The sequence below is a fragment of the Lissotriton helveticus genome, chromosome 3_1, assembly GCF_964261635.1.
Source record: "Lissotriton helveticus chromosome 3_1, aLisHel1.1, whole genome shotgun sequence".
NCBI classification, from domain to species: domain Eukaryota; kingdom Metazoa; phylum Chordata; class Amphibia; order Caudata; family Salamandridae; genus Lissotriton; species Lissotriton helveticus.
In genome coordinates, this window is record NC_136061.1 from 138429517 (window position 1) to 138447015 (window position 17499).

Consider the following 17499-nt stretch of genomic DNA (forward strand, 5'->3'; position numbering starts at 1 on the left):
TCCTTTGAGCTGAAGCTTATAAATACAGAGGCAACACATGTTAAGGGACATCTTTTAGACCCTATCTTTTCCAATTGTAATCAGCTTAACTCCAGCCCCCCCCCTTCCTGTTCCATGGTCTGATCATTTTCTAGTTCCATTTTTTTGGAAAACTTGCTTGGAGACACAACAAGCAGCTCCAGCTCGCACTCTAGAAAGGGCTTGGTCCCAAGTTATCTCTAGAAGAGTTGACTCGAGTACTTGAACAAACTGCCCCTAAAAGTGAATCAGATCCATTGGTTGCAGATACTAGTTTTTGTAATTGGCTGAGCAGCGGCCTGGATGTAGTATTGCCTCTTAAAACAGTTACAAAGAAAAGTAGCAACTTTAAATCACCCTGGTACACCTCAGAGCTCAGAGACCTCAGAAAAATCTGCAAAAAATTAGAACGCAGATGGAGGAAAGACTGGGCGGTTAACAATAAAGTGGCTTATCGATCTGCCTTGAGACTCTATAAAACCGCCTTGAAAAAAGCACAGGTGACCTTTTTTGAGAATAAAATTCTTTCGTCATCTAACTCCTCGAGAGAAACCTTTAAGATAGTCAAACAACTACTTAAGGTTCCTTCTCCTGTTAGCACTCTTGATTGCACAGAAGAAAGATGTAACCAACTTGCGGACTTTTTTGATTCCAAGATATTAAGAATCCTTGACAATCTTCCGCAGAAGGCCTCCGCTGCCTATTATAATATAGACCTCGCCCCAAACTCTGGCCCTCAGCTGGACGTCCTCAGTTGTATCACCAGGGAGGATTTTTGTAAAGCCTTATCCTCCATGAAAAGTGGTTCTCCAGCTGATCCTGCGCCCATGTATATCCTTAAGAGGATCGTAGACACGATTGCCCCATTGGCTACAGAGCTTCTTAATGCCTCTTTTTCCTGCGGGGTTGTGCCACCCAGTTGGAAACAGGCCAGGGTCAAAACCCTTTTAAAAAAACCTGGGCTTGATCCCTTGGACCTGGCCAACTTCCGTCCGATTTCTTTGTTACCCGGCCTTGGTAAAATCGCTGAGAAAATGGTTAACAAACAGCTCTCAGGATTCCTTGAAGATAACCAGCTGCTGAGTAACTCGCAAACTGGTTTCCGTCCGGGGCAAGGTACGGACACAGCTCTGATAGTGGTGGCGGAGGAGGCAAGGTGTATCTTAGATTCAGGAGGATCCGCTGTTGTGATCCTCCTGGATCTGAGTGCAGCATTTGATACGGTGGATCATGAAATTCTAATCCACCGTCTCGCCAGACTGGGCGTAACAGGAATGGCCCTGAAATGGTTTACTTCTTTTCTGAGTAACCGTTCCTTCAGAGTTTGGGAAGCTGGTGTACTGTCTAAGTCCACCCCCCTCCAGTGTGGTGTCCCTCAGGGCTCTTCTTTGAGCCCTACTTTATTTAACATTTATATGGCCCCACTGGAGGAGGTAGTGGCCCCCTTTGGGATTAAAACAGTCACTTACACGGACGACACCCAACTAGTCGTCTCGCTAACCCAACAAGAGGGATGCATGGACAATCTTTCTGCTTGCCTTGCCGGAATATTTTCCTGGATGTCGGGTTCGCGGCTCAAACTTAATGGAGCAAAAACGGAGATTATGCTCCTGGGTCATCACTTTACATCTCTCCTAAAAACCGCCTGGCCCCCATGTTTGGGGGAGCCGCCCATACCAAAGGATACAATTAAAAGCTTAGGGGTGTGGTTTGAGCCTGACCTAACTTTTAAGATGCAGGCACAGAAGGTTGCAGGCATCTGCTTTGGCCTGCTGCGCTCAGTGCGGAAAGTCCTCCCTCTCCTGCCCCCACAGTCCAGGATACTGCTGATCCAGAGGTTAATACTATCCAGACTGGATTATAGTAACGCCCTGTTTCTGGCAGCCCCTGAAGCTACCATCAATATCCTTCAGCGGGTGCAGAATGCTGCAGCCAGGTTGCTTGCGGGTGCCTCAGGAAGATCGTCGGCTAGACCATTCTTGAGAGCACTTCACTGGCTGCCAATACGCGAAAGAGTCATCTTCAAATCGCTATGCATCACCCATAAGGCTCTTCAGGACAAAGGACCTCCGGTCCTCAGGAGCCTGATCTGCCCTTACAAATCGTCTCGGGCTCTCCGGTCGGACCTTGGAAATTTTGCCAAGGTTCCCAGAGTTAGGAAGGCACGAACAGGGGGTCGCCGCTTTTCCGTAAATGCTGCAAAAAACTTGGAACTCCCTCCCCAGTCTGATTCGTACTGAACCCTGTTATATTAATTTTCGAAAGGCCCTTACAACATTCCTTTTTCCCAAGGATTCCTAACTTTTGGTACTCTCCACAGTTTGTTTTCTGTTCCTTTTGTTAGCGCTGGGACGCTTTTGGGCAGCCATGCGCTTTATAAATTAAATTTCATTTCATTTCATTTCATTTCATTCATTTCATTTCACTTTCGGCCTCCTCTCTATGCATGGCTGTCTGCAAGCTGACATGCTGGGCAGGTGGCCATGGGGCATGATAGGAGTGTCAAGCAGGGACAGCAGACCCGCATGGAACAGTTTATAGGTGTAGCCAAGGGAAAGGCCCCGGCAGGCTGACCAGGAGGATGGACGGGCGCAGCAAGCAATTTTGAAGTCATCTGTACGTAGATCCTGCCAGCCACTGAAAGTTCAAAGCACTAATTAGAACATAAATTTGACTCCATTTCAATTAAGGTGCACCTGCTGCACACATATTTGCAGAAAGTTGTGGACCGTTCATTAGAGACGAAAGAAAAAGTGAAGAGCCTGACCAAGGCCATGTGTGAATTGCAGACCACAGTTTGGATGTTGTTGGAGAAAACAGAATACCTGGACACTGGGGTGGAGGATGCCAAGGGCCAGGCGATCTCCACTTTCTGGGCTTTCCGGAACGGCAAGAGGGTTACTGACCAAAGGCCTTCTTGGAACCATGGCTTAAAGATGTAATGGGCCTGGTACATTTATCTGCCCTTTTTGTGCTTGAGAGGGCCTTTTGGATGCTGGTCATCCCCACCCTCCCTGGAGGCTCCTCCAACAGCAATCACCACTAAACTTCTCAGTTATAAGGACCACAACGGTGTACTGAAATAGGCTTGCAATCACTGTGATCCTCTGTTGGAACTGGCCCTTCTTGCAGGGTCATCCTCAAACTTGTTGCTTCTTCCTCCCTTATTTTTCCTGACCCGTGGCTGTTGGCAATAGGACTCTGAGCACTTTACCACTGCTGATCAGTGCTAAAGTGCATATGCTCTCTATGTAAAGTGTTATTCTAATTGGATATACATGTTTGGCATATTTGTATCACCATGAAGTCCCTAGTAAAGTCCACTGAGTGTGCCAGGGCTGGTGATGACAAATGCTACTAGTGGGCCTGCAGCACTGATTGTGCCACCCACAGGAGTAGCTCTAAAATGGTGTCTCAGGCCTGCCACTGCAGTGCCTATGGGCAGTTTAGAACTGCCATGTCCTCCTGGTCAGTGTCCACAATGACCAGGCCTAACCCTTCCCTTTTCGTGCACATCAGCCACCCCTATGGAAGGCACAAGGTACCCCCCTGGGCAGGGTGCAGTGTATGTGAAAGGTAGAGCATGTACTGGTGCAGGTAACATGTTCTGGTAGTGAATTACAGCCATTTTCGTTTTTCACTATTGTAAGTCTATCTTGCTCCATAGATTAACATGGGGGATGCTGGCTACAGTGGTTAACAGCATTTCTTCCCATAGGAACAAGATAGGACATACGTATCTAGTATCCCTGAACTCAGAATTTAATAACACATCTTTTAGGAAAGGTTGTTTTTAAATCCTGTGTTTGAGAACAGCACTCTTAGAAAGTTGCTGTTCTCTTGTCTGACCCTTCTGTGTGCCTGGGCCTGTTTGTGTATTGACTGTCTGGTTTGTGAGTGACAGGGGCTGGGGAATTCCCCTGGAGGCTGGATGAGTCAGCACTAGGCTGAATGACTGCATTTGCAACTGGAGTGGTGGGAGGAGTTAGCACCTGGGCTGAATAGGGCTGTGCCTGCCTTCCACAACGCTGGCTCGACCCCCCTGCTGGGCGGCTGAGGACCCTGCCCCTCACTCTGAAAGGAAAGAAGCAGCCAGCAAAACAAAGTACTCAGGAAACACCCAGAACTGGTTCAGACCGGGCTATGGGCCCACATGCACAGAGAGAACAAAGACTTTAGAGGTATAAGTACAGGACCCCTGACAACAGAAAATTAGATCATCCTGGAAATCAAGAAGGAACCTCTGCCAAGGAGAAAGCTGACTCTGAAGAAGGAAGATTGTCCTGCTGTTGCTCTGCTGGACTGACCTGCTGTTGCTTTGCTGCCAAGGAGAGGGGAAGGACTTTGCTGTGTGCTGTGTCCCCTGTCTTGAAGGAATCTCCAAGGGCCTGAGAAGAGCTGGCTCCCTGTTTTGAAGTCCCAGGAACAAAAGGACTTCACCCCCAGGTTCCCTGTACTCTGCTGAGAGAGTTCTGTCCCTCCTAGAGTGCTTGATCCAGTTGTGGGGCCTCTGGAGGTTGGACCTGTGCTGGGAAGCTTGAAACTAAGCTTGAGTGACTTTTGAAACTGAAAAGTGTCGCATCGCTCGCTTGCGGAGCGCATCCCCGACAGTGCGAGAAGTTTCCCGCCGCTACGGAGGTCGAGATCGTCGCAGCGCCTGACGCCGCTGCCAGAGACGTTGCATCCTTCGTTTGCGGGACGCACCAGACCGGTGAGGGAGAATCGAACATCGCTGCGAGTATCGTCGCAGAGCCTGTCGTCGCTGGGTGAGATCGCCGCACCGCTTGCTTGCGGACTGCATCACGTCGCTGCGAGTGTCGTCGCAGAAACCATCGCATCGAGGAGCTGCGAGAGAGAGGATCACCGCTGGACCGCGCATCGTCGCCCCGGAGATCGTCGCAGCCCCTTCGAGATCGTCGCATCGTGCCTTTGCGAGAACAGACTTCCTACGGAACCTACGCACCGGAATCCATACAAGTGGCCTTCCTCCCCATACAGACCGGATTCGTCGCAACACGCCCGCTGCTGCAGCGGGGCTGTCGCAAACGCCTCCCCAGGGTCTCAGGAGCAACGCATCGCTTGTTTTCCACTGCACCAGCTTCTGCTTTTGGAACTTTGTTGCAACTAAAAGGTACTGTGAGTAAACGTGACGCAACTGTGAACTTTTCACGCAACTTAGAGAATTCTATTGCAACCTAAAGAATTTTAACGCAACCTTAAGAACTCTTTTTGAAACCATATTCTTGAACTATGTATGTTGGATTTTTGTCGTTTTGGTCTTGTGTAGTTTAGATTAAAAATACCTTTATTTTTCTAAACTGTTGTGGAGTCAGTTTGTGGTGTTTTCACTGTGTTACTGTGAGTGTTGGTACAAATACTTTACGCATTGCCTCTGGTTAGCCTAGACTGCTCGTGCCAAGCTACCTAGAGGGTGAGCAGTGGTTATCTCAGAGGGTTATCTCCTTGCCCTGACTAGAAGCAAGGGTCCCTATTTGGACAGTGGTACCTACCTCTGCCAACTAGAGACCCCCAGTTCTAACATTGGTGGTCAGGCGGTGGGATTTGAACTTGTATTTGTACTTGACCCACAGTAATTGGTGTACATCACTAGTGAGTGCAGACCACTACGCCAACTCATACCACGGTTACGTTTTTTATTTTTGGTTCTATTTTTGATCCTAACCCTGAAGGAATCCAAGCATCATGTCTCTGAATGGTAAACCAGCAAGTGATGTTGCAGAACTGGAGTTTGATATTGAAATGTTAAGTGATTACAAAGTAGGTCAACTCAGGCAGTTCCGCAGGAACTTTGGATGCCCCATGAAGCGCCGCTCCAAGAAGGAGGAGCTACAGGAGGCCTTAACGGCCTGGTGGGAGACCAAAGAGGCTGGGGCGACAGATGATGCAGAAGTGGATGAGGATGCACAAAGGAATGGTTTCAAGCCACAGGATCTGCCTGTGTCCAGAGCAGCCTCAAGGGCTGGCAGCAACCATTCAGCTGAAAGTTTTTCCCTAGAGGAGTTGGAGGAAAACCAAAGGGCTAGAGATCATAAGTTAGAAATGTTGAGGCTTGAAATGGAGCTGAAGCAAATGGAAAGGTCGGCGGAGGAGAGAAAAAATGCCCGTGCCCTGGAGGAATTTAAATTGACCTTGGCCCATGAAGTAAGAATGAGGAAGCTTGAGTTGGAGCTCATGAGGCGTGAGGCCATGAGGGTCTCAGCTGCAGAAGAAACATGGGTAGCTCAAGAGGTGAGCTTTGCTGAGTTGAAGGTGGAGTCCAGCTCAGATGGTGGCAGCATGATTATGATATCTAGTGTGGAAAGAAAGGTACAAACACCCAGAGATGTGGCGCCTGACTTGAGGGAGGGGGTCGACATACACCGGGGGGTTCAGGTTTATGATGTAGTTCCAGTGGAGTGCAGTGTCCCTGAAGTAGATTGGGGGACTGGTACAGGGGACCATATTCCTAGTGGTGGGAGGCGCACTCTACTGACTCTAGATGAGAGGTACAGGGAGAGGGGTTCCCCCATGGTAGAAACCTTGGTGTGTGTGTGTGAAGACCAGCCAGAAGAGTGTGGGTTGTATGACAGAGACAGTCAGATACTGTCTTGCCAGTCTCAGGAGAGTGGTGTGGGGTACTTGTGTGAGGCACTGGAGGGTGAGGCAAAGGGTAGCTTGGTTAACAACTGTGGGGGGCTGTGTGATTCATTTGTTGGAGAGCATTTTTCAAGTCCCTGTTTTCCAGAGCTATGCCAACACCCGGTGGAGCATGAGTTCTCTGACCCCAGAGAGCTTGCATTGGAGGCAGACCTCTTGGTGGATTCCAAAGGGTCTGAAGAGGCATTGGGGAGTGATCCCAAGAGGAGTGGCTTAGATGTCTTCCAGACCTGTGAGGTGGAAGAGGTTCAGTGTAGCCCAGTTAGGTCCCAGTGTAGTGGGAGGGGTGTAGGGGCTCATGTCCGGTCTCAGTGGAGAAGGAGTGAGTATGGGACGGTGTGTCTCACGGTGCCCGAAACCCAGTCTCAGGGCCTGGAGGGTTCCTTAAGAGAACACCAAGTTGGGGACCTACACTGTACTTTTAGGCCATTTGAGGAGGATCTCCTAGTGTCTGTTGAACGGGGAGTGCCTGTAACCAGGCCTCCATCAGTTCTGGTGTCTGGCAATGCCACTCCATTTGGGAGGGTACCGAAGTCCAGACTGAGGGGTGAGAGGGGGAAGGAGTCCCCAGTGGGAGAACCAGTGGGTCAGGGACCAGTCGGAAGGGCTGAGTCCCCAGTGAGTGACCATGGTAACCTCACTTCTGTCCTGGGGGATCTTCCCGCGCTGTCAGGTGGACAGGGGTCGGGAGATCTGCGCCAGGCAGACTGTCACAGGACACATGAGTTGTGTGTCACCCTCAAGTGGGTACTATGTGAGTCCTCAGAAGTCCTGGCGTGCCAGGCAAATGCACAACCGCAGGTTTTGGTCCCTGGGTTGGGAGACCGGGTTCAGGATTTGCCTGACCTGGAAGGAAGGACATCTGTAACCAGTGTCCTGACCAGTTTGGCTTCCAGGGGTACCTCTCCAGTAGGGAGGGTGCAGCGCTCTGGAAGGGGGTGCAGAGGGAGGGAGTCCTCGCCTCTGACCCCGGTACAACCTGAGGGGTTAAACCCAAGGTTGGGAGACCAGTTGCTGGAGGGTGGTTCTGAACTGGTAGGAAAGTTGTGTTTTTGATTGTCTTGGTGGACAGGGTTGCCCCGGGAAGGAGGGCAGGAGTCTCACCCTGGGGGTGGACTGGGCCACACCGTTGTGTTGGCCAGGTGGGTACTGTCTACCAGTGTGGGCACATCAGTGAGTGAAGTCCTGGTGGGCCAGGCAAGTGTTCCACTGCAGGGGTTAGTCCCTGGGTGGGGAAGCCAGGTTCAGGTGCTGTCTGACCTGGAGGCTTTGGAGCCTAGGTTTGAGGGCCAGGTCTGGGGTGTCCCCCCTGACCTGGAAAACCAGTTGCAGGATAGCACCCCTGAACTGGTGGATGAATGGTGCGGGACACCTGCCACAGGTGCCCTGGCTATTCTAGAAGGGAGTACCGCTCCAGGTGGGAGGGTACAGAGTCCCAAGGAAGAGGAGGACCGGGTGTGGAGAAGCCCACCTCAGCCTCCTGTCCAGCCGCCGGATACTGGTCCGGGACTGGTGGGTCAGTGCCAGAGTGTCAGACCTGACCTGACAAGAGAGGGAGTGGACAAAGGGTGCCAAGCACCTGGGGCTACTGCCCCCCACCCTCTGATGCCACAGAGGTTTGAGCGCCCTGAGAGGCATGAGGCCTGGGTCTCATCCCTGATCACTGTTGGTGGTCACTATGGCTTGCTGTTGGTCTGTTGGGACACACCTGTGAGGAAATTAAAGTTAGGTGCTGCACAGGTGGTGTCCACAGGTGAGGAGAAGGGTTCCACATGGATTGGCATGGTGGACCCTGAGAGTATGGATAGAGTGATCCAACTGGGTTTAGGACGGCGTAGAACAGGACTGCCCTGCTGTGTGGGCCAGTTTCCGTGTTCTATCGCCTTAAGCAGGAAATACCATCGAGGTATCGTTTGGTCTACCCTGGCTTTAGGCTGGAAGGGGGTTGTGTTGGAACTGGCCCTTCTTGCAGGGTCATCCTCAAACTTGTTGCTTCTTCCTCCCTTATTTTTCGTGACCCGTGGCTGTTGGCAATAGGACTCTGAGCACTTTACCACTGCTGATCAGTGCTAAAGTGCATATGCTCTCTATGTAAAGTGTTATTCTGATTGGATGTACATGTTTGGCATATTTGTATCACCATGAAGTCCCTAGTAAAGTGCACTGAGTGTGCCAGGGCTGGTGATGACAAATGCTACTAGTGGGCCTGCAGCACTGATTGTGCCACCCACAGGAATAGCTCTAAAATGGTGTCTCAGGCCTGCCACTGCAGTGCCTATGGGCAGTTTAGAACTGCCATGTCCTCCTGGTCAGTGTCCACACTGACCAGGCCTAACCCTTCCCTTTTCGTGCACATCAGCCACCCCTATGGAAGGCCCAAGGTACCCCCCTGGGCAGGGTGCAGTGTATGTGAAAGGTAGAGCATGTACTGGTGCAGGTAACATGTTCTGGTAGTGAATTACAGCCATTTTCGTTTTTCACTATTGTAAGTCTATCTTGTTCCATAGATTAACATGGGGGATGCTGGCTACAGTGGTTAACAGCATTTCTTCCCATAGGAACAAGATAGGACATAAGTATCTAGTATCCCTGAACTCAGAATTTAATAACACATCTTTTAGGAAAGGTTGTTTTTAAATCCTGTGTTTGAGAACAGCACTTTTAGAAAGTTGCTGTTCTCTTGTCTGACCCTTCTGTGTGCCTGGGCCTGTTTGTGTATTGACTGTCTGGTTTGTGAGTGACAGGGGCTGGGGAATTCCCCTGGAGGCTGGATGAGTCAGCACTAGGCTGAATGACTGCATTTGCAACTGGAGTGGTAGGAGGAGTTAGCACCTGGGCTGAATAGGGCTGTGCCTGCCTTCCACAATGCTGGCTCCACCCCCCTGCTGGGCGGCTGAGGACCCTGCCCCTCACTCTGAAAGGAAAGAAGCAGCCAGCAAAACAAAGTACTCAGGAAACACCCAGAACTGGTTCAGACCGGGCTATGGGCCCACATGCACAGAGAGAACAAAGACTTTAGGGGTATAAGTACAGGACCCCTGACAACAGAAAATTAGATCATCCTGGAAATCAAGAAGGAACCTCTGCCAAGGAGAAAGCTGACTCTGAAGAAGGAAGATTGTCCTGCTGTTGCTCTACTGGACTGACCTGCTGTTGCTTTGCTGCCAAGGAGAGGGGAAGGACTTTGCTGTGTGCTGTGTCCCCTGTCTTGAAGGAATCTCCAAGGGCCTGAGAAGAGCTGGCTCCCTGTTTTGAAGTCCCAGGAACAAAAGGACTTCACCCCCAGCTTCCCTGAACTCTGCTGAGAGAGTTCTGTCCCTCCTAGGGTGCTTGATCCAGTTGTGGGGCCTCTGGAGGTTGGACCTGTGCTGGGAAGCTTGAAACTAAGCTTGAGTGACTTTTGAAACTGAAAAGTGTCGCATCGCTCGCTTGCGGAGCGCATCCCCGACAGTGCGAGAAGTTTCCCGCCGCTGCGGAGGTCGAGATCGTCGCAGCGCCTGACGCCGCTGCCAGAGACGTTGCATCCTTCGTTTGCGGGACGCACCAGACCGGTGAGGGAGAATCGAACATCGCTGCGAGTATCGTCGCAGAGCCTGTCGTCGCTGGGTGAGATCGCCGCACCGCTTGCTTGCGGACCGCATCACGTCGCTGCGAGTGTCGTCGCAGAAACCATCGCATCGAGGAGCTGCGAGATAGAGGATCACCGCTGGACCGCGCATCGTCGCCCCGGAGATCGTCGCAGCCCCCTCGAGATCGTCGCATCGTGCCTTTGCGAGAACAGACTTCCTACGGAACCTACGCACCGGAATCCATACAAGTGGCCTTCCTCCCCATACAGACCGGATTCGTCGCAACACGCCCGCTGCTGCAGCGGGGCTGTCGCAAACGCCTCCCCAGGGTCTCAGGAGCAACGCATCGCTTGTTTTCCACCGCACCAGCTTCTGCTTTTGGAACTTTGTTGCAACTAAAAGGTACTGTGAGTAAACGTGACACAACTGTGAACTTTTCACGCAACTTAAAGAATTCTATCGCAACCTAAAGAATTTTAACGCAACCTTAAGAACTCTTTTTGAAACCATATTCTTGAACTATGTATGTTGGATTTTTGTCGTTTTGGTCTTGTGTAGTTTAGATTAAAAATACCTTTATTTTTCTAAACTGTTGTGGAGTCAGTTTGTGGTGTTTTCACTGTGTTACTGTGAGTGTTGGTACAAATACTTTACGCATTGCCTCTGTTAGCCTAGACTGCTCGTGCCAAGCTACCTAGAGGGTGAGCAGGGGTTATCTCAGAGGGTTATCTCCTTGCCCTGACTAGAAGCAAGGGTCCCTATTTGGACAGTGGTACCTACCTCTGCCAACTAGAGACCCCCAGTTCTAACATCCTCTTTTTGAAGAACACACCATCAGAACTTTTCCTAACTAGCAGGGTGCAAAAACAATGTTGCTCCTGCTTGTCGGTCAAGCAGAAGCTTCGCACTCTGAATGTTAAACATATGCTGCTTTTCCCAGCCAAGTGTTGTATGGGGGTTAGGCCCATTTCTTTACTTGCCCTGAGGAAGTATGAGACTAGATGGACACCCAGGCTGGGTTGACCGGTCATGGGTCTGGGGGGACTGTGCAGTTTATCTCCCAGAGAGAGTAGGAAATGAAGCTGTCCCAGTGGATCGAAAGAATAAGAAAGATGAGGCATTGTGCATTGAAGTGACCGATCTCGTATTACGGTGCAACCAGAATCACCCAATAAATGTTGGATGTGGAGCGCACAGAGCCCCAATCTTGGAGATTCAATTCCTGCGGATTTATGGCAGAGACTTGCCCTTGAAGTGTGACATTGGGCTGCTCACGGACCCAACTGGCAGGCAGGAGGACAGGTATGTGTGGGGTTTGCATAGTGGAGAGGGTCCTACTGCCTCTGGAGTGAACATGTGTTGAGACGGAAAGAGAATGATGGAAGATAATGCAGACTGAGAAGAGCACGGACACACAGAACACACACAGAACACACACACACACACGGACCATACAGGGTCCCATGGTCCACAAGCATATGGTAGAGTTTTCATTAAAATGATAGGATGAGTGGAGGGGCGAGGGTTAGAGGGAGGAGGATGGGTGGGCCTGATTGGGGAGGAGGTCCTGTTCCAGGTGATCTTGCATGTTGGATGTTGTGTCCATGATGTTCATGCTCGTTCATGCTACAAGGAATTCTTTTTAGCTTGTTACCTACTAAACGTGCTTATCTATCTTTAAGTCTCAGAAATGTTTATGAAACACTTACAATCACTGGATGATGTCCATTTGATGTAACTTTAAAAATCATAAATAAAGACGTTAAACAAATGGAACACCTTCCCACAACACAACAGCGCCTCCTCCTCACTATTGGAGTTTTGCAAGAAGCTGAAGACCTGGCACTTCGAATAATGCTGAGGGAACCACATGCCTTCACACCCCAAGAGCCTGGATATCCTCATAGTTCCTTTGAGTACTCTACAAATTGATATAACATAACATATAACATAACAAGGAGGTACTGTGGTTTTTCACAAATGCAGATTAGACGCTTTTGAAATAATGGTAATGGGGCACCCCTCATATGTGGCAAGTTGATTTTCCAGAAAGTTTTACTTTTATTTATTTATTTTATGGGTGATATTCTGGAAAGGTAGAAAGTTTAGCACACAGGTTTGAAAACATATATTTGCTCTAGAGCCTTTGGGCCCTTTGTTCAAGTTACAAAACCTTCAAAAAATGCTGCAGGGTGTGATCTCATCTTAATGGTAATTTTCCAAGTTTACACCATCTGGTAACTGATTTACAGAGTGCAGTATCTAGATGCATCGGGATCCAGGCACCAAGAGGCATTTCATTAGAGAAGCAATATAAATCCTCAGCTTCCCAATCTATTCCATGTCTTCTTCCACATAACATATGCATGCTGTATGCAAAGAGTCACAGGTCTGCTGCCTCTGTTTAATTTGTGTTACCGGTATAATCCTTTCGGTGGATCTTGTAGATAGAGGGATTTCTTTACAAACACCGGACCCATTCTCGGTTTGAGGCTTGCATTTTGGGTGCACATTTCCGAATAGCCCACCAAGATTTGCATTTCACAGCATCAGCACTTGGGTGATGCTCTCATTAGGTCAGCAGCTGCAGCAAAGACGAACTAGCCATTTGCGTTACAAAAGGCATGATTCTGTTGAATGATTATTTTCCATGTATATTCATCACAAATGCTAAACTATATGGGGCCGGTGTGCCCGATGCATCCAGTAACTGGTCCAAAGGAATGCCAATACATAAGATCGATTGCTTTGTTATTGTAAATAACAGGTCACAAAGAGAGGAACGTAATTATATTCAATTAGTCTGGTCGGGAAGTAGGTTTTCATGCTGAAATACATATCTGCAATTCCATTAATATAGTGTTTTCAATGACTGCAAATAAAAAAATGTATTATTACATTATCTCTCTAGGTTGCTTTTTCTAAAAAAATGTTTCTTTTAAGTGGAAATGAAGGGTGAACCATTATTCCATGTGAGCTGCAATTGTCAATAAAATTGTCCTTTTGAAGTAGCTAAGCAGGCCTGCTCTACACTTTTTATTTGTTTTATGTGCAGTTAGTTTGAAAAATTAGAAAAACAAACCAAATGATGTCATCATTCAAAAAAATATTTGTCAAGGAAATATGTAGATGGGATTCCACTTAATTCCTTGGCGAGTTTTGTCCACATTTCCTCCCAAAAGTGATGCAAAAATAAGTCTGGGATGGAGTGATTTTCAAGATTTTATTTTTGGGTGATCGGTCTTTTTTAAAAACCAAAACCATTACACCAAATAACAGTTTTTAAATAATACTACTACATATATACACATAGAATAGTTTGCTTAATCATAAAAAGATAATCAATAAGTTACTTTTATGCATCTAATATTTAAAATTTCGTTTTTTAAACAAAGTTTAAAAAGAAAAAAATCAAGCCTTTCTAGCATCGTTATTATAAAAAAAAAAAAGGAAAACAGCACTTTGACTCTTCTTAATTTTCTGGTTGGCTCTAAATGAGCGTATATTCAAATTGTTCAGTAGTGATTTTTTTTTTTTTAAGTTCAAGTTTATTGAAACCAAGCACAACAAAAAATATAAGAAAACAATGCAGTAAAACAGAATGAGATGATAATAAACCAGGTAACAGTGAAATGAAAGGCTCAAACAAATGGAATCAATAAACACTTATAGCTAAATCTTAAAGGGAAAAGGAGAGAGGGGAAAAATAAAACAAGGGATCTTGTAAAAAGGCATAATAAGAGTTATAATAAAAGTAAAACATCGTATGCAATAAAAGAGTAACAAAAAAAAGAAAATGGTAAAATAGAAAATACATCTCAATAACCACATATGGAAAAAGTGAAGTAAATAGACAACAAAAAGATACTCATGGAGGCTTTCGAACATCATCCGAGGGATTGGCGTGGGCAGCAATTGTGGTGGAAGTTGGAGAGGAAAGTGTGGAAAGGTAGGTAGTAAGTGGAATCCATAATAGGTCTCTTTTTATAGCAAGGGAAACAGGGGTGACGTAATTAGTATCAATTCTATGAAAACAGATTCCGTTCCACCAAGCAGAGTAAGTGACCTTTGTAAGGTCCTTCCAGTTGGAGGTGATCAAATGAAAGGCGACTGCAAGAAACAGGTCAAGAAGTTTAAAATGAGAAGGGGAGTGAGGTAAGTCTGGGGATAGGGAACCCAGGAGGTCATTAGCAGGGGAAAAGGGAAGAGACATATTAAAAATAATATTAATACGGGACCAGACTAAGCCCCAAAAAGTAACAATAGAGGGGCAATAAAATAACATGTGGGAGAGGTCTGCACTGGAACATGGACAGGACCAACATTTGGGAGAGAGGTCAGGGGAGAACGAGGCCATTTTGATGGGGTAAACAACAAACGTTGATAAAGGAAATAAAGAGTTTGGGTAGTATTGGCAGCTCTTGACGTTTTATGGATTTTTAACCATACTTTGTACCACAAGGGGATAGGCCAGGATATTGACAGATCACGTTCCCAAGCCAACTCAGTTTTCGATTTGAGACGATCAGAGGAGGAAATAAGACATCGGTAAATACGAGAGGCCGGAGGAGAAGTATGGAGGAGAGGAAAAAGAGTAGAACAGGACGGAGGTAAATCAGAAGATGTGGGAAGAGATTGCAAATATTGAAGAAGAGAAGGAATGAGAAGATCGTATTGTTTCCGAAAAGAAGTGGGGAGAAGAAATTGAGTTTGAAGATCCTGAAAGGGGAGAGGAACTTTATCGGAGAGAAGCTGAGAAATCCCAAATAAACCTTTGGATTTCCATGATTTCCAGAAGAAGGAACGATTGTTGATGCGAAGAGCTTCATTATGCCCGATAGGTTGTTAAGATAAAGACAAGAGAGAAGGATAGGAAGAGGGTAGAAGTGGAGATAAAAGATTATACGAGTGAGCAATAACAGGGGAACGTAAAAAAGAGGTATTAGCAGAAAAAGTGAGAGCTTCAGGAAAGTCAAAAGGCGAAATAAGGGATTTTTCCAAGGACAACCAGACAGGAGGGTAAGTGGGAGCATCCGAAGAAAGCCAACGAGAGGTCTGTCTAAGGATAAAAGAAGAGTGATAGGACCGAAAGTCAGGAAACTTAAGACCACCAATCGACTTATCCTTTTTTAAAGAGGACAAAACGATGCGTGGAGGTTTATTTTTCCAGAGAAATTTCTGTAGGAGAGAATCTAAGCGCTTGAAATAATAAATAGGTATGCAAATTGGCATCATAGAGAGTGAGTAAAGAATGACAGGAGCAAGCATCATTTTAATCGAGTCTAATCGTCCCCACCATGAAAGAAAAAGAGGATGCCATCTAGTGATAGAATCAGTGAGTTTTTTAGTGATATAGTCAAAATTAGCCTTCAAGGTGTCGGGAACAGTAGGGGAAAACCATAAACCTAAATACTTAATTTTGAGAGGTTGCCAAGAAAAAACAGTTTGATATAAAAAGTGAGGAAGACAAAGGACATTGAGAGGTAAAACTTCGCATTTATCTCGATTTAGGCGATATCCAGAAACCAAAAAGAAGGCGTCCACTTGACAAAGAAAAGCAGGTAAAGAGGACTCCGGATTAGAGCAGTATAAAAGGATATCGTCTGCATAGACAGACAATTTAATTTGATTGGGACCTGGGTTATAGCTAGCTATTTGGGCATCCTGGCGCAACTTTGTCAGGAATGGTTCCAGGGCTACAATAAACAAAAGAGGGGACAGGGGGCAACCTTGCCGGACACCTCTAGAGAGGGAAAAATAATCAGAGATTTTCCCGTTAGCGAAAATGGAAGCTCTAGGGTCTGAGTATAAAAGGGAGATAAGAGAAATTAATTTAGGGGGGAAGCCAATCCAAGTGAGGGCACGGAACATGAAATCCCAGCCGATCCTGTCAAAGGCTTTTTCGGCGTCTAAAGTAATGGCTGCAAGCGGATATTGTAACGAAGAGGCTTTACTTAGTACTTTAAAGAAAACTCTAGAATTGTCTGAAGCTAAACGACCCTTGACAAAGCCGGATTGTTCAGGACCAATGAGTTCAGGGAGGATGGGATCAATACGTAAGGCAAGCAATTTGGCAAAAATCTTGTAGTCCGTATTTACAAGGGAAATGGGGCGATAATTCTTACAAAAAGAGGGATCTTTGTTATCCTTAGGGATAAGGCAAATCATGGCGTCTTGAAAAGTACCAAGAGAAGAGTCATTCGTAAGAAAAGAATGGAATAGGAGGAGCATGTGCGGAAGAAGAAGTTTGGAAAAGTGGGAATAGAATTTGTTAGAAGCGGCTGTCTCTAGTTGGCAGAGGTATACACTTCTGACAAATAGGGACACACCTTTTCTAGTCAGGGCAAGGGGATCACACACTTAGATAACCCCTGCTCACCCCCAGACAGGCTTATCTCAGAGGCAGTGCGTTAAGCATTTATGACCACATACAGTAATAAAGTGAATACACTACAAATGGACACGACACAGTAGTATTATAAAAATAAGAATGTTTATATAAGACTTAGCACAAGACCAAATAACGACAAAAATATACCACAATCTTAATAAATACTCTTGGAAGGAAAAATAATAGTTCAAGCACGGTTTCTTCTTAGCACAAAGTCTTTAGTAACAAAAGCAACTCTTCTTCTTTCGAAAACACAGTTCTTGGCAACAATGTAACCCACACGGGAGTCACACGACGTCGAGGCAAAGGTAATCCAAAGGTTCGGCGTCGACCGCGAGGAGCGCTACATCGAGCCCGGAGTCGCACAGACCCCAACAACACAGTACCTTGGAAAAGTGAAGCACTCGATGATCAGCGGCGTCGAGATGTCCGGCGTCGCGTCTTTTGCGTCGATCGGGCCTCGGAGTCGGGGCGATCTGCAGCGGCGGCGACCGAAGTCAGGAGGGAGCAGCGCTCACGGGATGAAGCAGGATACGGCGTCATCGATGTCGATGTTGCAAGAGTGAGCAGCGCTCACGGCGTCGAGAGGGCTCGGGGTCGATGCGATCAGCGGCGGCGTCGACACAGGGTCACTTGGAGCTGGAGCCGAACTCGCTACTCACTGGCGTCGCTACTGGCGTCGATCGGGCCCGGCGGCCGGCGTCGAAGGTGCGGGACACTGGAGCTGTTACTCACGATGTCGAGCTGGATTCGGCGATGTCCGTCGGCGTCGAGATTGCTGGATTCTTCAGAGGTGCTGGATTTCAGGTTCCAGCAACAAGCACTTTTAGCAAATAAATGAAGTCCTTTGACCCTGTGACTTCA